Genomic DNA, 25,054 nt, shown 5'->3' on the forward strand with positions numbered 1-25,054 from the left:
GCACATATGAAAAATTCTCAATTTGATCTTTGACTGGCTAAGGGGCTCTGAAGAGGTCTGAGTGTCCAGTTTCCATTGAATCCATGTTTAATATTCTGAGAGCATATAGCATTTCCTAGTGTTGTTACCAGCTCCTGCTGAATCCTTGTGTGTGTTTTAGCTGCTCCCATAACTGCATGGCTCTGGAATATCTGTCCTACTCAAAAGTGTGCTGCTTCCATGTGTGTGAGCAAGTTGTCTGGTTTTATATTGCAATATCTGTAGGCAATGCTATTTTTTTCTAGTAGATAGCTTTGTAGTTGGGGTTAAGTTTGAGTAGCTCAAGGAAAATGATGAGAATAATTAAGCTTTATTTTCTTTAAGATGTTGTGAAGGGTTATCTCAGTCAGATACCTTGCCTTGTGTGAGTGATTATGTGCTGTCCTCACAAAAGATTTTCCTGGGAAAATTTGTCTATCTTTTGAGGTGTGATTATTCAGACTCTGCTAGAAAGAGAAAACTCCTGTTTAATTTAAATGTGATGGAAAACCATAAAGACTCTCATGTAATTCTCCCTAGGGCTGAGAACCAGCTCAGCCATCCCCGTGTCCCTCAGACTCCTTGTTTTCTGAGCCCTTGTTTTCAGCCCTTTCTTGCTCCTTCCCCACAGCACAGATTACTCTCTCCCCTCCCCTGTTGGGCTGTTTTTTATATTCCCTGGCCTGGCTCAGCACTAAGGCTGCAGCCAGAAAAGCCAGGTTTACTCAGGGAAAGTGCAGTATTAAGCCTAAAGCAGCTCAATTTAAAGCAGTGGTTTGCATCTCCTGGTCCCAAATCCAGACTGTTGCTGTGCCTTTCCTGCACAGGCACTGCAGGTGTGCAAAGTGCAGAGGGGTCAGGGCAGTGTGGCGTGTCGGAGCTGCCCGTGAGCGCTGTGAGGAAAGGCAGCGATGCTGAGGACACAGGCAGCACCTGCCTGTCAGGCTATGCTCTCCAGCGTGTTCCAAAACCTGTGCTTTGTGTCACGTTCACTGCCTGCACCTGCCAGTTCTGGAAAGCACAAACTTTGCCCAGGGAGTGTTTCAGATGGTTTGTTGCCGTGTTTTAGAAATACATGTTGCATTATTTTTCTTTACGAGGTTGTAAAAATAATTAATGGAGGATGGGAAGTAGCTATTGAAGTCAGGAATAAATGTATGGTAATTGGTTTGTTTCCTTCAATTCTATTGGAACTTTTGTGTAGTATCTTTGGAGTTCCAGAGTGCCCCTTGTCTGCCAGATCAAGCTATCCTTGGCTATTACCATTTGCTTAGCCCTCGAGTATAAGCATGTTGAAGAGATGAGCAAAAGTCAATGACATTTATCAGAGTGGACTGATTAATCCTGAGTTATGTGGCTTAGGCTTGGATATGCATGATTAATGTTTCATTAATGAAGTGAGAGGAGAAAATTCATTCATTAATGAGTGAGAGGAGAAAGGCTAAGGTAGTCTAAACTGGCCAGGAGAAGCACTGGGTTGTACAGAGAGGGGATGTTTTGGCCAAGTGGGGTGAAGCAGCTTTGGGAACAAACATGAGAGCAGAAGAGGATTCTGCAAAACCAACCGGTAAAACAAAGAGCTTACATGTGTAAGAAAGAAATACCATGTGATGGTGTTCTTCCCTGTTTCTTTCAACTTTGAAACAAATATATTTAGTTCCTGCAGTGTCTGCAGGAAGGTGGGATGTCGTGCATATGATCTCAGCCCAGTTTTTGCAGATGAGGTAGGTGCACGTTTCCATGTATATGGATGATTGAACTGTAGCAAACTTTAGACTCTGCTGAGGCTGATACATGTGGTAAGCCTGGGAGGCCCTGAGATGTTAATTTCTGTGACATTTCACTTCAGTAACAGGAATCTTTGCATTAGGCATTGCTCCTGGTTTATAGCCACATACCTCCATTATGAGATTATATAATATTCATCAATAATAAAGAGCTAGAACACTTACCTCTAAAACCCCCACTGTGAGCTGGGAGGAAGCTTCTAATGTCAGTGTGGGTAGTCAGGAAAATGCTGGGGATTTTTGGTATTTTAAGCCTTAGTACCCAACTGCACTTTAGTGTTCTTTGAACCACTCTTTGTGTTCTCCAATGGAAAACATACAGTGATTTGTGGACAACATATCACTCTCTTGAATATTTAAATATTTTTAGTGACATGAATACTGAGGGACTGTTCTTGCTGAAGTATTTGTCCATGTTTTGGGGATAGAACCCTCCTGGCACCCTCCAGGCCCCTGGGATGGAAAGGTGGGGTAATGCCTTGGGGCACAGCAGGCTCATGAGAAATGTGTGACAGTCCCACACAAGGCAGAAGGATGTTCTGGATTGCAATGGGATGGGAAATACCGAGACGCAGGCAAGCACAGAGGATACAGAGAAAATGTGAAGTTCAGCATGAGACACCAGATCAATGTCCCTTAGCTGGGTGGATTAAATATCTTAAAGACAGGGTCTAACATTAAAGTGACAGTGAGGAAGAAGGTATCCTTCCCTTGGTAAGCAGAATTTAATCCAAAGTCACAGCCATGTTCAGAGCATGCTGCAAGCACAGGATCGTGTCACTTCTGATGACAGCAGCCACCTGGCTGCAGCAAGGTGATACAGGAACACCAGCTTGCCAGTGCTTTTGATTTGTATTGTCTTGATTCTTTTTGATAGGTCGGGTCTGCTTTTTGTGAGGGCCAGAATCTTCTGTTAAGGTGGAAACATTTATTTATTAATTATTTCCTGCAGTGGGACTGTTGCCAGATGTGTGTGGCGCTTTACATTTAGAGCTGTAAAGTTCTAATGTCACTGCCTTGGGTTTGTTAGTCTGTGTGCACATGAGATAACCCCATCTGATCTTAGGCAAATTTCATTCAGCAACTGAGCTGTATTATATTGGCATCAGTGTTCTGAAGAGCTCACTGATGGGTTTTGAATGATTTTGTATTTACCAATCTCAGACATGATTTATTGTACAAACTTTCCTGTTAATGTCTGTTTTCTGGGAAGTGTGAGTTCTGAAAAATTAGTTTAAAAAGCTGCATTTTCCTAGTCACCCTAGGACAGTCACTTAGCATTTTTGACAGTTCATAAAGCTCTGAAATATCTAAAACTTGTCCTCAGTTTCAAGCAGCCCTAGAAGACCTCAGACAAGAGCTTTTAATGAAAACACTCAAATTTAGTATTCCCTCTGTTTTATGCTAAAACCATAAACACATAAAATATTTTAAATATTCTTACTCTAGTTTTAGCTACCAATATGAGGAAGGAGATGAAGAAATGTCCCTGAAAAAGCAGTCTGAGTATTTCACCTTTTAGCAAGCCATGATTTGAGTGTTTACCACGCTTCCTCCTGCTGAAGTGTGCCACTGCTGTTTACAGGGAATGAAATACAGAAAAAAAGGGGTAAAAAAACAACCAACAACAATAAATCCTCTGACTTGCAACATTTACATATGCAGGGTTTTCATTGTCTCTTCAGCATAGTTGGCTTGTTAGTGTGCAAATTGATGGCAGATTGCAAATTGTTAGTTTTGTCCTGTTGGGCTAATGCTCCCTGTATTTTCTTTTTTAATTTCAGCTAAAGTGAAAATCTCAAAGCAAGTTAAGTCTTAAAGAAAATAATACTTCAAAATTGTATTTAGTGATTAATATTAAGAAAGAAAATTGTGAAAATAACAAGGAGATACTGATGCTAATGTTTGAGCTGTGGTTCAACATGACTCAAGAGACTTAATTGTCTGCTTAAATTAATATCAGAAGAGATACAGTAATTAAATAATAGTATTTAGAAATCAAGCTGGAGATATTTTATGGATTTAGTTGGTTTAGAGTTAATTCTATTTGAATATGGTTTTTATTAATTAAATATAATTTCTACTACTAAGCTAGAAACTCTGAATGCAACCTTTTGTATCACAGCTGTATGTTTCAAACCCCCTCCCTTATCATTGCTAATATTTAAGCAGTGAGAGTTTGATCTTTGTTTCTGCTTTTGCACCACCTGAAAGGCACAGATTGGTGTTACACAGCTCATGGAAAATCCCATCAGTGCTCCCTATAGACACTGTATTCTCTGCAGAGCCTCATGGTGTGAGGAGAGGCAAGGAATAATCATATCTAGCAGCTGGTGGGAGCTTCCCCTGAGCTGGGCAGGGACAGGTTCTCAAAAGGTGATTGTTTTCACAGCAGTGTGCTGGGCTGCTCCCATATTTACCAGGTTAAGTGATGTCTGGGGTGGGTGTTGGCATCTGTGTTATCCCTGGTGTCCAACTGGTGCTCCAGGAGCCAGAGAGCAGCTGGGAGGTCCTTTATCCGCTGCACAGTGAGCACCTGCCAAGGCATTGCAGCTTCCTGTGGGACAGCCCAGGGGCCTTCAGCCATCCCTGCTCCTTTCAGCAGCCCACCATCCCCCCCCCCATCTGCCTCTGTGCAGCAGATTAATTCCCTGACTTGTTCTTCTCAGAGATTTTCACCCAGATGTGAGCAATCCCAAATGCCAGATGTGAGACCCTTAATGTTACATCTTCCCTGTCGTTCAACACATCCTTCTTTGGATGTGTTGTTAAAATACTAGCCTATTTTGGGGACTTGTGAGAAATAAAAGGTAAAGGTAATTTTGGTAATTCATATTTTCACTGCCTCATGAGTTGGTTATGGTGAGAATGGAAGCAGATAAGGTTGGTAGCACAGAGAGTGCCTTCAGCTATTCCAGAGCTAAGTCAGCTCTTTCATGTAGCCAGTGGGAGGTTACATTTAAAACTCATGAAGATAACCCTGACAAGACTAGATTAGTTCTGATGTGTTATTCCAGCCTTTACCCATTATACAAGCAGCAGATGGTTCATCATGTTATATTTTATTGACCTACAGGAAGTGAGAGAAGAGGTGTTTTTGTCACTCCTACTTCCTACAAAGCCTACAGAAGTTGCTTTTAGCTGTTAACCAGTGACTTCAAATTGGGTATATGCCTTGTTTAATGAGGATAGGAAAAGAGTGAAAAAAAAAAATCAATGAAAGTAGGGTTTGTAAATATATTATCTGTATCCCCTGGGCTTATTAGGTAGGATATTCTTGTAGACAGCAAGATCCATATGGAAATCCTTGAGGTAATTTCATGCAGTGTTGTTCCATACTTGTAATTCTTTGGCTGTGCAGATGATTTCCTATCTGACCAGACTAAGTAAATCGGGTGAGTCACCCATTAAGAGGATTAAATGCTTCTGGCTAGAAGAAAGCAGAGACCAAGCTTTCATGTGTGGCATGGAATCGAGTTGGTGTGATAAAAGGAATGCAAAAAACAATCTAATTTTCATTTCTGACATGCTTAGATAACAGAAGAATTTGTAGCTGCTCTATTTTAAATGAGAAACATAAATGGCTTACAAAGGACCATTCAGGGGTAAATCAAGTTCAGAATATAAACTAGATGCCTAAAAGCAACCTTTGTAACTTTTCTGCGAGTTATTCTCCTGAAACAAATGACAGTCTGGAGCTGTCAGTCTCTTGAATGTTTTATAGCCTTAAAAAGTTATGTCAAAAATCTGTGCTGTGACAAAATTCTGACCTTAGGGCATAGGAACTCCACTTCTTAAACTTGTACAGAAAAGTTGTTCTGCCCAAGCCAAATTTGGATAAGTGGAGACTGGGAAATGTGGCTGCAGTTCCTGGAAGTGTAGATAAAACCCATCAGATGTGCAAGTGGCATAGTTCAGAAAAGCCTATAGATCAGCCGTAAAGCTGGAAGGAACATGGACATATTCATTTCAATCAGCAGGGCACAGGTGGCATTTACATGTCAAGGATTGAAGCCACAGGGATGAACACATAGAAAAGTAGACTCTAACAACTGGTAACAGTCCTGATTCATATCCAGGTTTGATCTGTTTGGATGCCCTGAACCTTCAGTGGGAAGTTGCATATATTTAATGTAAATAATTTCTGAATGATGAAGACTCATGGGGATGGCTCTAGTCTGCAAGTTGCTGGACAGTTTATATTCCCTAGGAAAATTTTGGAAGCAAAGAGCTCTGGGGTATTTAATTTCCTTGGGGTGGGTTTTGAGAGCTTGTCTTGCAGCCAGTGTCTGTCCAACTTTACTGTTCCTCAAAATACAGCTTGAATGGGTCACCTTTGTGTGCCTCCTGCTTCAACTCTCACAGTTTACAGGAGGATTGCTGATGATGATTTGTGCTTTTTTCCTGTAGTAAACAAGCCAGGTGTTCTCATTTCACACAGAAAAAAACTTCCACAACCCAGAAAAGCAGATTGTTTGAAGATCCTCTTGAATTACTGTTGGTACTTAGGGCAAGATGCCTTAAAAGCAGGCAAACGTAGTTTGAGGCCAAGGCAAATGTGGGCCTGCTGGAGACGTCGTGCCTCAATATATCTTCTCTACTGTGAAGAGGCACAGTGGCTTCCCGATGAAATGAACTTGCTCAGTGAGTTTTGACTGGCACTCAGTGTGTTTTTAAACTGGGAAATTTCCCAGTCAGCTCTGTAACAGCTTTCATTGAATGCACAGAGAAGTCCAACCCAATCTAAGACAATGAAGCAAAAAATAATTGTCTTAGAGTAATGCCCATGTCTTGTGAAAGCCTGCTGCAGTGAAGAGTAGAGCAAATCTTAAACAATTTTCCTACTGAAGTGCATTTTGAGTTGCTCAAGAATTGTAAACAAACAGCAATAAATCAGGGACTGAATGAAATGTGCATTTGAGCCAATTTTCCTTTGCATCCCAGCAGCTTTACAAAACAGTTTGGTGTCTGTCTTTTTCATCCAACAAAGCTTAGCCTTCTACATTTTGGTGTTTGGTTTTTTTTTTTTTTTCAAATTTAATTAAATCACTGAACTTCAAGATTTTTTCCTAGCAAATCTAGTTAGTCTATTAAAAAAAGCAGCTTATTACACATCCATGCAGCTTGATGCAGGCTTAGATAGGGAACAGAATGAAGTCCTCTGCTGTTGTGACACCTTTGTGCTAGTCTTTTCCCAGAGAAATTGTGGATGCCCATCCCTGGAAATGTTCAGGTTGGATGGGGCTTTGAGCAACCTGATCAAGTGAGTGGCAAATGACTGAACAAAGTGACAAAAATTTGGTGGTCAGAGACCAAATTGTAGTTTCTTGGAGAAGGTACTTGTTTGTGTTAGGAAATCCCACCTGCTTGGGTTGTATTTCTTCTCATACACTGCAGCCACATCCCAGAGTCCTTGAAGTGGATGCCCTTGCACCTAAGCCCCTGCTCCATCTGCTTTGCCTGTAGGAATGGGGTTGATACCCAGTCCATTGGGGTCTGAGCTCTAATGTCTTGTGCTGTGAGCTATTCACAGCCCCACTGAACTCAATACAGGAATGGAGAGATTCCAGCTCAGAAAGTCTCCATAAATGTGTTAGCTCTGTAGCATGCTTGGACTTGAAATGCAATAGTGGGGAGAAAAATAACTCCAATTTACTCACTGAAGGTCAGCAAGGGGGAGCAAATAGTAAAAAATAGCTGAGTGATGGCTATAGGAGGTACTTGATCTGATAGTTTTAGAGAAAAGCCCTGCAGAGCTGTGGGTATGTTGAGTTCAAGCCAGTAATTTTTTTATTTTTTTTAACTGTGAGGTTAACTGCAAAGCTGTGTGAAGTCATCCTGCACTCATGAGCAGTGGCTTGAGGCCTGAGAGCTCACGGCCTGGCTGGCTGGTGCCAGGCTCCCTCCAAACTGTCCTGCTTCATTTTCCCTTCTCAGCAGTCAGGTCTTGGCCACCTTATTCACAGAATGACAGCCTGGGACAAACCATGGTAATCCTCTAGATGAGTTTTGCTTTGAGCAACCTGTGCACACCACAAAAAAATATCTTCATTGCCCAAGGATTTTTCCTAAATTGTAAGCATGGAATCCTATTGAGAGCATATTTCCTATTTGATCTGGATATGCACCCAAGTGGTTTGAAACACCCAGTATATGTTGGCCACACACAGAGCACAGGTACAGTATGTGAGCCACGTTATCTTTCACAGAATTTTCAACCAGATCTAATATACTTTCCTTATCTTGAGGAGAGACCAGGGAATATGTTCTATGGTGTATTTCTGTTTGATTTCTTCTCTCACTGAGTGGGGTTTACATTTGAAAATTATCTGCTGCAGATAAACTTTGTGAAAATGGCCCATTCCCTTATGTCAACCTGCCATTATTTTTCTGCCTCCTTATGGTATCCCAGGGTTTTTTTTTCTGAACCTTCAGAGAGTAGAATAGTATTTCCAGCTTCCCAAGCTGTAACACATTACCCTAGGAGCATCTTACAGCCAAAGCTCTGCAAGGTGAGGCATGGAGGGGAATTCCCACTGCTGTTGGAGCACAAAAGATAGAAAAGCTGCTGTGCTGTTATTTTAAACAGCTGTGTCTTCCCTTTGGTAAAATTAATAGACCTGTGCAGGATCACTTCAGTGAAAAGGTGGTGTCTTCACTTTACTATTGCTGGAAAATGTTGTTCTAGTCTCTTTTTTAATTAATGGCTTTAAATCCTTTCCTTCCAGAGCAGTGAGAGCTGGGGAAATAGAGACTAGTGCACCTTGAAGGTTGCCAGAATTAGGATTTGCTCACCTCAGTGCTGAGCACTTGATGGCAGTGAGCTGTGTCTCCAGCCAGCTGTTGGCAGAGCCCTCAGAGCCCATGCAGGGCACAGTCCAGAACTCAGATAATTCAGTATCATTTGCTCTTTCTGGTAGCTCTGTACTCAGCAGCAAGAGCTAAACCTTAAAATGAGCCACTGTCATAAAGGTTGGCTGTGTGGGCAGTTTCTTGTTCTGTGCTTGTTTCTTTTGGGCATCTTTAGGGTGTCTCCTCCTCCTCTGCTGCCAAGCCAGGATCTGTGGAATATTTAGCACTGCCTGTGTTGTGGCTGCTTCCCTGTGCTCCCCATGGGTTCAGCAGGGGCTGGATCTGCCTGGCACAAGCTGTGACTGCTGTGTGTGCTGTGGTCTGACAGCCTGAGCCCTCACCTGGAACCTGCCTTGGGGCTGCCAGGCCCCTCTGCAGAGCTGTGCTTGCCCAGCCCTTGCTCGTGGGACTGATGTGGGGTGATGTGCAGGTGATGTGTGGGGGCTGGAATGGACTGATGGACTGTGCCCATTGCCTGCCCTGCCTCGGGAAGAGAAGGCAAACCAGCCACCTTGGCTTGGCAGCTGGAAACAACAGACCCACCCCAAGCTCCTTCCAGAAGTGATAACACTTCTCTGCCCCACTCACCCTCTCCCAGGTGCTTGAGGCTGTTACCATTTTGAGGTACTTGAATTGGGCAACTCTTGGTTTATTCTTTCAGGTGCTTTCTCCCCTGCTTTTTTTTGGTGTGGCTTTTTCAACATATTTGAAATTATATCTTGAGGTGCTTCAATATTGAATGCTTTCCTTGCAGCAAACCTTGGCAAGGCATAGGCACAAATATACACATTTCCTATTTTGATGTTGTGTGCAGTAAGTGATATCTATGCTTCCTCATTGCTTATTTTTATCCACTACCCATTTTCATCCTCTGTTGCTACATTGCAGCTTTCCTAACCCTTCTCCCTTTCTGTAGCAAAAAAGGACATTCAGATGTAAAGATCGTTTTCAGCTTTTGGAAAGTTTTCATTTACTGGTTATCCTTTTTAAAAGTGAGATTACTAAATGTAAAAAAAAAAAGAAAAAAAAGCATGAATGATTCTATTACATGCAGTGAAAACTTTAAAGTGTAGGTTTTTAAGCTCTCTGCTGTGGGATTTTTTTGTGGGGGGAGTGGGAGGGGAGTGAATTAAAAAAACTATTGAAGAAATGAGCATTTGCTGTTGAAAACATAACTGAGAATTCAGTGATCCCCAGCACCAGCATTTGGATGGTTAGCAAGGAGTTTGTGTATTCTTGTGATCAGGCAGAATTTGGCTTCTGGAAGTTATTAAACTCTATTCCTATTCCACAGATTGCACGAGTGTAGCTTGAGGTCAAAGGTTACCAAGAATCAGGAACAGTCAGCAGGCTGGGATTCTCGCTTTCCAGAGGAGGCTTTTTACCTTGGGCAGGCATTAATTTCTCATGTTGTAGGATAGGAGGCACTTTATTGAGTCATTCAGTCGCTGAAGATCTGAGCCAAATATGTCCACAACACATTACCTATTGAGGAAAAGAGGATTCTGGCTCTCCCCAGAACCCTGTGACTCTCTGTGACAAGGAAGGCTTAAGTTCCTGGTGAAACTGATGTTTGGCTTTGGAGGAACTAGTGAGATTGTTAAGGAATGGTTTTCTCCTCCAAAGGCAGTGGGATGAAGTGAAGCTCATAACACTGTAGGATTTTTACATCCCAGCATACAGATGTATGTACAGGTTTGTACCTGTCTCCATCTGCTCCCCTCTACAAACTGAGCCAGCTAGGTGAAACAATGCAGCATTTTCATTTCTTGCTGTAGGGCTTGAGAAATTCATGACCAGTTACTGATGCTTATTTATATTTGGATGTAAACACTATATCAAATGTGCTTTTATTGCCATTTGTTCCAATAAAAAGGTAAAAATACATAATCTAAATGTAAATTAGTCAGTGAATAAAAGCAGGCCACAAAAAATAGCTAGAAAGTTATCAATCTTGCTGAACATGAAATAGTATGAAAAAATATAGTAAATGCACACAGAAGGAGAAATGGAAGAAAACACATTTATTTGGAAAAAAAATTGCAAAGGAGACAATTGTACTCCATTCTGTCAGAACATATAATAAGCTCTCTTGATTCTTCAGGGAAGCCTTTCAAGGTAATTTTCTGTAGCTTTTAAAACAGCAAACAATAAAAATCTAAGAATGAAACATGGATTACTCCTCTTAGGAGCATCTGCAACTTTAGGCTTTCTCAAAACCCTTGTCAGTAGAACTTCTTGGCCCTTATGTTAGGAACAAGAAATGTGTATTTGCCATTAAGATCATCTTCAGAAGAGCAAAGCAAGGCACTAAGAAGATACTTGAAACTACAGGTAGCTTTTCAGCAGCATAGAATGTTCTAGCAGGCTGCTTCTAAAATCCTGCATGGCTGGTGTGCAGACCAGAACCTACCTAAATGTAACTTCATTCAGAACTTTAAAAATGAGCCCACAAAATGTTAGTGTTAAAGCTGTGTCCTTTGCTGTGCATATACAGTGTAATATATGTTGGTATCATTTGCATTTTATTGTACATGTATAAAATCAGGTATAAAGCATTTTTCATGTATCAAACACAAACAACTTGAGATTGCAAAAGCTGCTGCTGAGAACCCAGAAACAGGGTAGTTTGCAAGAGAACAAGGATGGCACTGGGAGAGGATGAGTCCACCCAGGCATGATGGGCCTATCAAGAACCCAGTGATTAATGCCTGATACCGATCTAGTCTAATTCCTCAGGACCACAGATCTTAATGTTCAGTTCCCTAAAATCTACTCAAACTCTCTTCCCTTCTCAGAAATCTCATCAACAGACCAGCAGCAGAAATATGCATATGTAACAACACAAGAAGGACAAAAAAACTGAAGCTGCATAGCCTCAGGATGGAAAAACTGTATAAAACTTGGCTCTCTGAAGGACAGTTTGTGAGGTTTGGGGGAACCAGTGTGATAGAGGCTGGTTTGGAGTTCATCCAGTGCTGACCCCGGGCTCGATGCTGACTTTGATTGTGGCTGTTCTGAAATTTGATTTTGCAAATTTTTTCAATAAAATCCTTATTGATAAAATTTGGCTGATTTCATTTATAACAATCTGGTGACCCCGACATGATTTGAATTGGGATCCCTGATCCCCCATTCCTCTGATTGTGGGGTGCCCCTGCTGAATTTAGCAGCCTGACAGAATTGGGAGATCTGGCAGGCCAATCAAAAAACAAACTAAGTTTACATAAATAGCCACAATCCAAAGAGGTAAAGAGCTATTTCAGGAGCGCTCCACGATCTCTGGAAGGCCAGGGGACGTCTTCCAAACCACAGTGAAATTTTCGCTCATAAAATTCTAGTGCACGAAGAACCATGCAAGAGAAAGGATCCGTGAATGCTGTGTAGTTGAGCAGGGCAATTGTGTGTCAATGAGATGTGATTTTTATCACGAGGTGAGTGTGGACCCCACAACCACAGTTCCGTCCTCCCGTGAGGGAAACGGTCAGCCAAAGGGGAAGTGAGTGGTGAAATATGCAGTTCACATCAAGCCTGAGGCCAGGCGGGGTTTTGGGGGGTCAGTCGCAGGCAACTAAAAGGGAAAGATACATTCCAGAGTTCAGGAACTGGTGAACCTTTTAGTCGAGTCCCAAGGTATACCTGGAGAAATCTGGAAGAAATTATAAACAGGTGTACCTGGAGAAATCCAGAAGAAATTACAGGGGAGAGCTCATTACCAGACAAAACCCCACGGGTCGGTCCCCCACTGGGTCATTAGTCTGGTAACACCAGGTAAGAATTGGATAAAATAAAAACATGGTACCATTTAAATTTTTATAGATTAAACCAGGAGGAAAGTGGGAAGACAGGTGTGAGAAAAAGTAAGATCCAGAAAAAAATCCCAAAGAAAACCGCAGAGGAATTAGAAAAAGGCATGCCCAAAATCCCGCCAGATAGCCCCCTGGGATGGATAATAGAACATTGGGAGGAATCCCCTGTAAGGAAGGGAAAATCTAAAGAAGTAATGATTCACTTCTGTATAGAAATCTGGTGAGGGAAAGAGATACGGAAATTTGTGGTTTGGCCCATATTTGGAATGTTCGAAAAATGGATTTGTAAGGCTTTGAGTATGTATGTAGCCAGTAAAAAGAGTTGGGAGGAGGGGGAATATGAATACCCTGAGATGTGGGAGGGAGCAGATATTAGGACGTATTGGATGAGGACTAACAACCCTGCCACAATCCACAAACCACCCCTTCCCTAGAACATCCTCAACCTGAGCTGGGCTTGGCATCCCTCCCTGATTCTCTCCCTCATGCACCACTGAGGCTACAGACTGCAATCCCTACCCCACCCGTTAGGAGAACACAATGAAAGGTAAAAAAGACAATTGATGAGGACAGTGAGAATGACGATGATAGGCACAATTTATTCCCGTTAAAGGAAGTGCCAACTGCCCCGGGTACTATCAGATATGTACACATACCGATCAAGATACATTGGAGATGTAAGAAGCTGACTATAATTTGTTAGGGAGAAAAGTTACGGTTGCCCTCGGTATAAATTTGACTGTAAGAGATTCACAGTTGGTGGTAAATTTATATAAGTTAACTACAAAGGATGAGGAAGAAATAAATCCCAGAGTTTGGTATACCCCAGGGGAAGATGGGAGGCTGGAAATGGAACCTATAGTGATTGAAATAGACAGCCCAGAGGACCCAATAAGGATAAGGCAATACCCTATCTCCATGGAGGGGAGGAAGGGACTGAAGCCTATAACTGATGACTTAATAAGAAAAGGAACCCTAGAACCCTGCATGTCCAGGTATAATACCTCTATACCTGCGGTACAGAAGACAGATGGAAATTATTGGTTAGTTCAGGAGTTCAGGGCCATAAATGAAAGGACCAGGACATGGTTTCCCGTGGTAGCTGATCCCCATATACTGTCCCAAGAGGACACCTGGTATAGTGTGATAGATCTAAAAGACGTTTTCTGGGCACGTCCTCTAGCTGAGAGCAGCCGAGACTATTTCACTTTTCAGTGGGAAGATCTGGAGACACACAGAAAGCAGCAGCTCAGATGGATGTCTCTACCACAGGGTTTTGTTGAGAGCCCAAATTTATTCTGCCAAGCTTTGGAGCAATTATTAAGCCAGTTCACCCCACTTGAAGGGACCAAAATATTACAGTATGTGGATGATTTGTTAATAGCAGGAGAAAAGGAATAAGAGGTGAGATCCTGCACTGTAGCTTTGCTGAATCTCCTGGGAACAAAGGGTTGAAAGTCTCCAAATCAAAGTTACAGTTTACAGAGCCCGAGGTGAAATACTTGGGACACTGGATGACAAAGGGGAAAAAGAAGTTAGATCCTGAGAGGGTGGTGGGTATCACAGAATTATCTCCCCCATGAACCAAAACAGAAATTAGACAATTGCTGGGACTATTCAGCTATTGCAGGCAGTGGATTGAGGGGTATAGTCAGAAAGTAAAATTCCTGTACAAAAAACTGACTACTGACAAGCTGAAGTGGACAGAACAGGATGATAAAGGACGTGAGGAATTAAAGGAAGCATTAATAACAGCCCAAGTACTAAATTTACCAGATGTGAAAAGGCCATTCCAGATGTTCATAAATGTTAACAATCATACGGCCCATGGAGTGTTAACACAAGATTGGGCAGGGAGTAAAAAACCTGTAGCATATGTTTCCAAATTATTTGACCCGGTGAGCAGGGGATGGCCAACCTGTCTCCAGGCAATTGTGGCCGTGGCCCTGTTAGTAGAAGAAGCAAGGAAAATAACCTTTGGGGCTCCCCTGATAGTATATACTCCCCATAATGTGAGGAGCATATTACAGCAAAAAGCAGATAAGTGGCTCACAGATGCCAGACTTCTAAAATATGAAGCAATATTAATTAACTCCCTAGGGCTGGAGTTAAGAACCACAACAGCTCTAAATCCAGCCCAGTTTTTGTCTGGAGAAGCATTGGAGGGTCCAAGTCACGATTGCACAGACATAATAGAGCTTCAAACAAAAATAAGCCCCGATCTAGAAGAGGAAGAATTAAAGGAAGGTGAGAAGTGGTTTGTGGATGGCTCAGCAAAGGTTGTTGAAGGAAAGAGGAAATCAAGGTATGCCGTTGTAGATGGTAAATCAGGTGAAGTGATAGAATTGGGACCTCTGAGTGCCAGTTGGTTGGCTCAAGAATGTGAGCTGTACGTGGTACTACAAGCACTGAAATGGTTAAGAGGGAGAAGGAGAACTGTATTCACAGACTCTAACTATGCATTCGGAGTAGTACATATTTTTGGAAAAATTTGGGAAGAGAGGGAACTGGTCAGCACTCGTGGATGAGGCCTGGTACATGAAGAATTGATAAGACAAATCCTAGAAGCAATAAGAGGTCCCAAGGCAATCAATGTAGTTTGATTGATTGAAACCTGATGATTCCTACATCAGGTAGGAATGCAGTTTTGGACAAGGGGGAATAATTTGGTGAAACTTTAAAAAATCAATTATCAAAGTTAATACTAGAAGCAAAAATGTCTTGGGTCAAGTGGCTTTCTTAAATATTAGGACACAGCCACACTCAGAGGTGGGATTGTCTCCATTTGAAATGTTATATGGGATGCCTTACAAGCATGGGATGCCAGTAGATCATCCTAAAATAGAGGACAGCCAATTGCAACCCAATTTAATAACCATTAACAAAAAACTACAGAAACTGCAAAAACACAGACTAATAACCCAAAGGTACCCTCCTGGGATTTTCTATACACCAGATGCAGCCCAGAGACAGTGTGCTGGTCAAGACCTGGAAGAAGGTCCAGCTAGCTCCTTGCTGGGAAGGCCCATTTCTCATTCTTCTGACTACTGACACTGCCATTCAAACAGCAGAAAGAGGTTGGACTCATGCATCATGAGTGAAGAAAGTTGAAGAGAAGGAGGAGCCTGAGTGGAAGATAACCTCCTTCCCAGGAGACCCGAAGATAAAGCTTTGGCGACACTAATGTCTGAGGGAAACACAATAAGTTGTTTAAAACCTGAATGCCTTTGTTATCCATGTATACATTTTGGGTGTGGTTACTGTTGTGAAATTTGAGTTGTGCATGGTAAAAGAGGATACAGACCAAAAGGGTTGTGTACTAAGTGCTTAGAAGAAGAGCAAAGCTTGACCAACTGTGTCTTAGAACTTGCCACAACCTTGGGCCTACCAGAATTAGATTCCCTGGCGTGGTACCTTTTACACCAAAAAGGGATAAGGGGAAAATTAGACTCATGGGTGCAGGTCTCAGCAATCGAGTGCCAAAGGGAAAGTAAAACCCCCTGTTCCACAGACACTGTAAAGCTATCCAGGTGGGGCGCCTTTAAAAGGCGGCACGCAGCTCGATCGGGCCATGATATCTCAGAAAGATATTCCTGCTGCCAAAGTCTGCCCTGCCGCTGGCTGCAACCTGGTGGGTGAAGGGATGAGCAGAGGAATGTGCTTGTGGGTAATCCTGACGACCCTGAGCCTAGCCATGTACCCAACGGGTAGTCTGCATTCAGCAAAGCTGCCCAGCACTGAAAAGCAGAAGCCGATGGATAGGTGTGAACAGTGATTTAGAACGATCCTGAAGGGACAAAGGGAGATGGAAAGAAAAATATACCAAGCCCAAGACTATTGCCCAGATAATGCAAAAAGCAGGTACTGTACATATAATGGTACTCATTTTAAGATATGCGAATTGGAAGGGGAAATGATATGTCATAACCCTGCTGTAAGGCCTAAGAACAAGTGGTCAAGCTTATCTCTGAGGAAAGAAAAAACCCAGATCCATATGAGACAGAAACAGGATATTAAGTGAATGCTGAAAATCCCGGTTTGTCAGCATTTTAATCTCACGCTCTGGACTGGAGATAGAAAAGACTCTACCTTTGTGTCTTATTTTCAAGTTAATAAGTTATGTTATGATAAAAATAAGTTAGATATGTGTGTGATGAATGGGAAAACATACTGGGTAGGGAATAATTTAAAATTTGACAAATTGTTTTTTAATAACCAACCTATAGTATTGGACCTTCTAAAAGATGATGATGAAAGGGTATGCTTAAAGTTTGAAGAAACATTTTGTTTTTCAAGAAATGATGGAGTGGACCCAGAGAAAGAAGTGCAACAGATAGTGATGTAGTTAAAAAGACAGGAGTCAAGACCCAGAAAGAAAAGGATAGAACAAGATTACAGACCCTAAGTAAACAATATGAGGAATTAGAAAAATAATATAATGATTGGGGCTTACCAGCATCAAATAAGAATTTATTCATAGATTTAATGCAAGAAATTGCTACAGAACTTGGACTAACAAACTGTTGGATATGTAGTGGATTAAAATCTGTGGAAAAGTGGCCATGGAAGGATGAAGGATTGACTCCAGAACAGCTCCTTAAATGGGATAATATTCAAAGGTCAAGAACTATGCCAAGACCCAAGGAATGGGTTTTAGATGAAAGAATCATTGGGACCCTCTGTATTAGTAGAGAAGGGAAAGAATATACTGAAGTAGTGGGATACACCCTGAGTATATCCACACTAGCAGTAAATTCCTGTAACAAGTGACAAAACCAAGGTCTGGGAGCCAGAAGTCCCTGTGGGGTATTGGAGCTGTGTAAAGGGGATGAATTGAAAGTGGGTTGATTCTGTAAGATTATGCTGGTACAAGTATGCTGGAGCCAATCCTTACCAATCCTTAGATGATCTAAAGAGTTATTGGAGCAAGGCTGAAAACACCGATATAAAATGGAATGCCCCTAGCGGAATACAGTTGATTTGTGGAAAGAAAGCTTACAGTGAGCTACCTAATAAATGGAAAGGTTCCTGCACCCTAGGGATGATTAGACTTTCTTTACTTTACCCAGAACCGAGAGCAATCTGTTGGGAGCACACCTGTATGAGACTTTAAACAGAGAAAAAAGAGAAATCAGGAAAGTACTCCCAATCATAGGAGGAAGTCAAAAGTGGGCAAATGAGAATTTGCCTGCAGAAAGAATAATAGAATACTACGGTCCTGCAACTTGGGCCCAGGCTGAGAGTTGGGGATACCAAACCCAAATTTACCTCTTGAACAGATTTATAAGATTACAGGTGGTGGTAGAAATTGTGTCTAACCACACATCAGATGCTCACGAACTACTGGCAAAGCAATTCCCAGCTGCGGGCATTTGTTTACCAAAACAGAATAGTACTCGAATAAGGTGGAGTTTGTGCAAAATTTAATGAGTCTGAATGCTGTGTTGAGATTGATGACTATGGAAACACAATAAAAAAATCTAGCAGCTGAAATTAAAAAGGTAGCACATGTCCCAGTCCAAAAATGGAACTCAATACTGCAAGCATTGGTGGGACCATTTGTTTGAGGGTGTATGGTGGAAGAAAATAATATTCTTCATAGCTTGCTCAGTTGCTGGAATTGTATTCTTATCCTGATACCCTGTTTTATCCAATTGATACATTCTGTAGCACAAGGTATGCAGATTGCAGCCCTGCCTACCAATCCTGAAATGGCCACAGGAGGCTTGAGAAAAACTTCAAATGTAATGAAAATCTTAAAGTTAAAAGAAGGAGAAAAACAGGGGAAGGCAGCAACAATACTGGCAAAATTCGAAGCTCAAGTAAAGAAAGATGAAGGGGAATATGAAAGCTATTGCACTAAAATACGAGATGAGAAAGAAAATAGCAAGATGTAGAATAATAGAGTCTTTTGTTATTAGAATATGACACTGTCCAAAGGAAAGTAAGATTAGAGAATAAAATAATCAATAAGGATTCTGACTTAATACACCTTAGCAAAATAGTACAACAAAATCACGAATTATAATGGTGATATAGAAGGGGAGGGATTGTAATATATGTTGGTATAATTCATGTTTTATTGTACATGTATAAAATCAGGTATAAAGCATTTTTCATGTACCAAACACAAACAACTTGAGATTGCAAAAGCTGCTGCTGAGAACCCAGAAACAGGGTAATTTGCAAGAGAGCAAGGATGGCACTGGGAGAGGATGAGTCCACCCAGGCATGATGGGCCTATCAAGGACCCAGTGATTAACACGATACGATCTAATCTAATTCCTCAGGACCACACAGATCTTAATGTTCAGTTCCCTAAAATCTACTCAAACTCTCTTCCCTTCTCAGAAATCTCATCAACAGACCAGCAGCAGAAATATGCATATGTAACAACACAAGAAGGACAAAAAAACTGAAGCTGCATAGCCTCAGGATGGAAAAACTGTATAAAACTTGGCTCTCCGAAGGACAGTTTGTGAAATTTGGGGGAACCAGTGTGATAGAGGCTGGTTTGGAGTTCATCCAGCGCTGACCCCGGGCTCGACGCTGACTTTGATTGTGGCTGTTCTGAAATTTGATTTTGCAAATTTTTTCAATAAAATCCTTATTGATAAAATTTGGCTGATTTCATTTATAACATACAGGCTGGATGCTGCTGCCGGGTAATGTACAGTCTCTTCACCCTCATGTGCTGGAGACCCTGGGTAATTCCAGAGGAATGGGCCTCCCCTGGTCCCAGAGAGAACTCCTGAGCAAGCACAACTAATGAAACAGTTTTCTTCTTGACTTGTGTCACTTGGGTCAATTCATTTTTAAACTCTGTTATATACAGAGTGTTTTGCTGACACTGCACACACCAAAATGATTTCTCTGCATTTTCCCCTTGAAGCCTTTCCCCTTTTCCCCACACTGAGTATTTGGCAGGATTCACCTGCAGAAAACAGCTGCAGAGACCCTCAGCTGGGTTTTGGAAAGGGACAGCTTTGTTCTTTAACTCCCTCTTTTTGTGGAACTCCCAGGAAATTCCTGACCTTTGAGGGGCAGGAAATATGGGCATGGTTCATGTCCCATTAGTGTGTGGTTCCTGTACCAACAAAATCCCTTGCCTTTTCCCTGCTCCTGAATGGATAGCAAGTGGGCTCAGTAATAATCTGAGGTTTGCAGTTTGGGTGTATCCGAGTGTCCTGTGTGCCAGGTGAGCTGCATCTCAGAAATAAACTGGGGGAACCTGTGCAGAGCCCCCTACACCTTGTTAGCCCCAGGCCAGAACTTTGTCTCTTATGGGCCTTAAAGTGACTATTTTTCAACTCTGAAGCACTGCTTGAAGTCGTTAATAGCTGGGAGTTATAGGATGCTTCAAGAGCTGCTTTCTAGAAGCTTTCATGACACCTGAAAATATACCTCTGTATTTAACCCCGGTGTAAGGGGACAAACCAGGCTTGATTTAAGGATTTTTACATGCAGTAGTATTAATTTTGGAGGGTGAAAGTTCACAATCTAATCTGAGGATAAAGAAGTATTTATCCTATCTGGTTGCATTTCAGAGTGGGTTTTTGTCCTTTTCTTAGCATGTGGTAGTTGTGCTACTCCAATGTAAATTAGGAGATCTCAGATTAAAAAGTTCTGAGCTGTTTCATGATGCCAATTATAATAAGACATAAATTATTTTTATTCTAGATTGGAACAGTAGATTAAAACAATATTTTAATAGTAATTTATAAGAAGTGTTGGATTTTATCACATGTAAAAATATTCAGATAATGCAACAAAGACTTTAAAACAGAACAAATATCAAAGCAAAAAGGGAGTTCTAGCCGATAGTGTTACATTTGAGTAAAAATCCTTTGGTTTACACTGGTTGTTCATATTCTTGGTTTTACATTGCAAGCCTTGTATTTGGCTAGCAGCCTTTCCTTCCTTCATAAAACATTTTTTTTTTTTAAATTCTCCCTCATCTGACTGCAGAGCAATGTGACTTAAGGTCCTGCCATGTCAGAGGCAAAGGCTTTAAGGATTTAGTCACTGTTCATGTGGCTGTTGCTTGCCCAGGCCCCTCAGCCTCACTTCTGACAGACCAAACACTCTCATGAGTTGTGAGGGAGGCATTAAAGCAATCAGGACCAGGAGTGCTGAACGTTATTGTCCCTTTTGTGTTGGGTGCTGTCCCTTCTTTTTCTGGGAAGATACTTACAGTGTCTTTCCTTCAAGGGGAGCATTTAATTTTGATTTGTGTAGAACAGCATGGAAATGGGACTGAAGTGATCATCTACTGAATTGTGTGTCCTTTACCTTTCATTAGAGGTGTTAGTTCACATCTTGATGAAGGATGTATTATGTGATCACAGAAATAAAATAGATTTAACTCTCTTTAAATGCCTTTTATCAATTTCCTCTTGCCATAAAGTCTGAATTATTGACAAACCCCAGGCCTTCTGTCACACCTACTCCTCTGGTTTAACAGCCCTCTCCTACATGCCCTTGTTGCCATGGTGCTCCATTTCACAGCTACAATATAAGTGTCTTATATATTGTAATAAGTGGCATATGCTCAAGGCAGCCCAAAAAAGTCAGCACTCTGGCAATTGATAACTTTGAATTCTTAGGCAAAAAAATTTGAGGGTGTAAGGCAACCAAAGGATTGACAGTACTGGCAAAAGTGCTCAGGAGAGAATTATTCCTCTGCTACCTTCCTCTTGAAAATGCATTATGGGATGATGATTTGCCTAGAAGTGAGTAAAAACACAGTTTTCTCAGATAGAGATTATAATATTTTATTGATGTTTTTTAGTTAAAAGCAAATAAACCATCCTATTTCTTACACTGGTTTCCTTCTGTCTTCTAAGTAAATATTGGCAGGAAGAGTGATGTCTTTAATGTGTGTGAGATCTCTGATGTTTTTGTGTAACAATTTGAAATGAAAAAATCTGGAATTTTTCAAATAGGAGAAAACCCCAAGAAACTTCACATTACCTCTTTTCTTACAACAACAACTTGTATTCTGCACCTTATTTTGCACAGAACTGCCAGGATGGTTTTTAAAAAGAAGGAAAAAAAAAAAAAAGAAAAGGAAAGCAAAATGTCTGTCTTAGGAAATTGGATCTTTAGTGTTTTTCTGGGGAAGTTCTTGAGATGGTGCTATCCTTGTTTCAGAAGCATAGGCTGTTGTCCATTAGGACAGCTGTCCATCTAAAAAACCTCTTCAATTGCAGTTACAGAAACATGCACATTCATTGCAGTGCTAATGAAAAATTTAGTAAAGCCACATTTATTTGCTGAATACCAAGGTTGTTAATAACAAAGCATACATTATTAATGCAGAATAAAGCTAAATAATATAAAGATATTAAAGTAGTATTTGACAGGAACTGCTAGAAGGTGTCCAAGAGAAATGGGTCCAGGTGTAAATCAATTCTTGCTATGTTAAAACACAGCTGTGAGGGGTCTTTCTAGATCAGTATTAATGCTAACACCATACTGAAGCAAAATATTATTGCCCAAATTTATTTTATTTACTTCAAAATACGGACTATAAACTTAGGAAATAAGCATGATATTAAAGATCCTGTTCTCACAAATTAATGGAATTGAAGCACAGGCCAGTAGTTTTCCTGATGCTTGGCTGGGCATGCTCTGTGATGGGCTTCACAGCCTGAATGGGAGCACTGGGCCTAGAGCTGCCCAAGACACACTTTAGACAAAGTGTTGAGTGTCCAGTCTCAGTGGACATCAAATTTTCTAGCAGTGGTGACTCCTCTGGAGGGCATAACCCACTTAGGATATCCTCCAGGAGGAGGGGTTTGCATTTGATTTTGTCACACTTGCGAACTCCTCTCATTGCTGTTTTTCAAGGTTTAATTGCCAAGCCCTTTTCTGTGCCTGGCTGGTTCTCAGCTGTGCCAGCCCCTCTGCCAGGCAGGTGCTGATGTGACTGGCACCTCTGCCTGGCATCTGGCACCTCACACTGGCACCAGGACTCCCCAGGGTGCCAGTGCTGCTGCACCCACTGTCCCAGCCACGAGCCGTCTCCTGCTGCCAGCACAGAATGAGCAGACATCGTGCCTGCCGTGATTCTTCCCTTGTGCCAGCTTGTGATGTTTATCTGCTGAGCCAGAGTAACCTTAAAAATAACTCTCAGGAAGAAGTCTAACTCTGGCTTTGTTCTGCCTTTAACCTCAGGCAGACTGTGTCAGCAAGAGACTTTGATATGGTATTTTGCCTCATACCAGCCTTTTTCTAACAGATAGCACTGTACTGAGACCCAGAGAGCCAGACTGTATTCCCAGCTCTGATGTTTTTGGTACCACTCTTCATCCCTTTCCAAGCCTTCCACCATGTACCTGGCTTGTCATACACCACCTCTCTTGGGCATCAATTCTCTGCTCTTTGATACAAAATTGTACACTACCTACCAAGTCTCTACTGGGGTCTTCTGGTTGCATGTAGAAGATAAATAACAAAACTAAAGGGAAATTGCTATAGGACCAATCAATTTTTTTTTTTCAAAATATCCTACCAAAAAGCCTTAATAAATGGCAAGAGGGGTAGACAGTGAAAAGCACAGGCTTTATTTTAGCAAGAGTCAAAATGATGTGTGTGCATGCACAACAACTGCCATGCAGAACTTAACTCCATGGAAATTTCTGCTCTTTTAAATTGTGTTTTCAACCCAAAATTGACAAAGGCTGCATTTTGAGAACTTCAGAACTGAAATGTTTCTAGTTTTTGGTATGTCAGATCATTTTTCAGAGTACACAAGATAATTCCTTGCAGGGAAAAAAACCAGAATTTTTTTTGGAAGAGGGTCAAGGCTCTATGATATAAACATCAAATAACATTCATTATTAAGAAGGCTGTGTAAATAACAATTGCCATCAAGTTCTTTCACTCATTAAATCATTGAGTAATTTTAATTAGAAGGGGCCACTGGGAAGGTTGAACAGTCAGCTTGCTGAGGGGCTCACGCAGCCCTGCCCTGATCACCTCTGTGATGGAGGCTCCACAGACATTTTGGACAACCTCTGTAGTGCTTAACCTTTTCACGCTGTTCTGTTTGGCTTTTTTCCGCTCTCACCTTATACTCAGCTGTGATTTATGAACATTTCTTCAATCTTTTGCTGACTGCTGCTGAGAAAGGTCAGGCTCCATCTTCTCTGGATTGCTCTCCAGGTAGCTGAAGACTGGCAGGTCCCCCTTTCTCTTTGCCTGGAGGCTGAGCAAGCCCAGCTCCCTGGGCCCCTCCTGAGCTGTGTGCTCCATCCTCCTCCATGGGGGTATCAATACCCTTCTCCTAGGGAGGAACCTCAGATTCTGGGCACTGCACATGTGATTGAACCTTCCTGATGCCTAGTGGTAGGTGAAAATTCATTTCCAGCCTGCTGGTGGCTCCCTTGCTAAAACTGCCCAGGATGAGGGTGCAGGACATGCATTTTCCTTTGCTGAGCTCCTTGAGGCTCCCCTGTGTTTTTTTCCCCAGTTATTCATTCCCTGGTGGAGGTGCCTCTGTACTGATTCTTAAGGATGCCACTGGTTTGAACCACTGCCCACCCAAACACTTCAGCCCTGTTCAAACTTCTACTCATGCCCAAAGGCAATCATTACAGTGATTATAAGAATTATTCTTTCTAATTTAATTAAAAGTGAAAGCAAACAGAATGGAAATGGGAACACTGGCATGTTTTCCAGAATTGAAATGGTGTTTCAGCATGCTTTAACCTGGTGTAAGTTATTTTGATATAGTCATCTTTCCTTTCTCTGCTTTTCATTTAAAATTCAGAGATTGCTAGAATCAACTTCTGAATTATTGAATTTTTAAACAAAATTAAGTAGGCACTGTCTTGGCTGTTCTGAAAGTAAAATTAAGACATGGAAATGATCCTTTGAATTTTTAAAGTAGAATTTCAAGATACATATATATTAATATTTTTTTTTTGTTAAAGGAAAAAGACAGATGTGGTTGCCAGCCTGAATCTGAAATGATGAACACCAAGGAATAATAACACACTGTTGCTTAGTTTCCTGCTTTCTATTGGCTTGCTTCAGTGTTATGGCCGCTATAGAGTATCAGTTCTGCTGAGAATGTTTGACAGCAGCCAGACAGGTTCCCTCTGCAGAACCAGCACGAGGCCGGCATCCGAGCTGCTACTGCTTGGAATTTGACAAGGCATCTCTCCAAAGCTGGTCCAAAGGTTGTGATGTCCAAGATTTATCTTGGTAATTTTAGCGCCTGCCCACTGGAAATGTTTTTTAGCCTTCAGACATGCTGCTGGTCGAAGCTTTCCAATGGGATGCAAGCCGCAGACTTTCCCAGTCATCATAGCTGAGTTATTTTGTTACTCAGCTATGCAGAAGCAGCAGCAGGCCTTTAGGCTAATTAATAAATCATCAACGCATTTGTGGTGTGAAAAATGAAATATTTATGCTTGCCAGAGTAATGTTTCTGTCTTGCAGCCCCATGCTCTGTTGATGCCTGATGGAGGATGAAGTAAATACCAGCTGGTGTAGAATGAGCAGAATATAATTACTTTCTACAAAGTTAACTGAATATTAAAAATAGAATTCAGAGAAACTGGCAAAAAGGGAAAAATA

This window comes from Poecile atricapillus, chromosome 6, assembly GCF_030490865.1.
Source record: "Poecile atricapillus isolate bPoeAtr1 chromosome 6, bPoeAtr1.hap1, whole genome shotgun sequence".
Lineage (NCBI taxonomy): Eukaryota > Metazoa > Chordata > Aves > Passeriformes > Paridae > Poecile > Poecile atricapillus.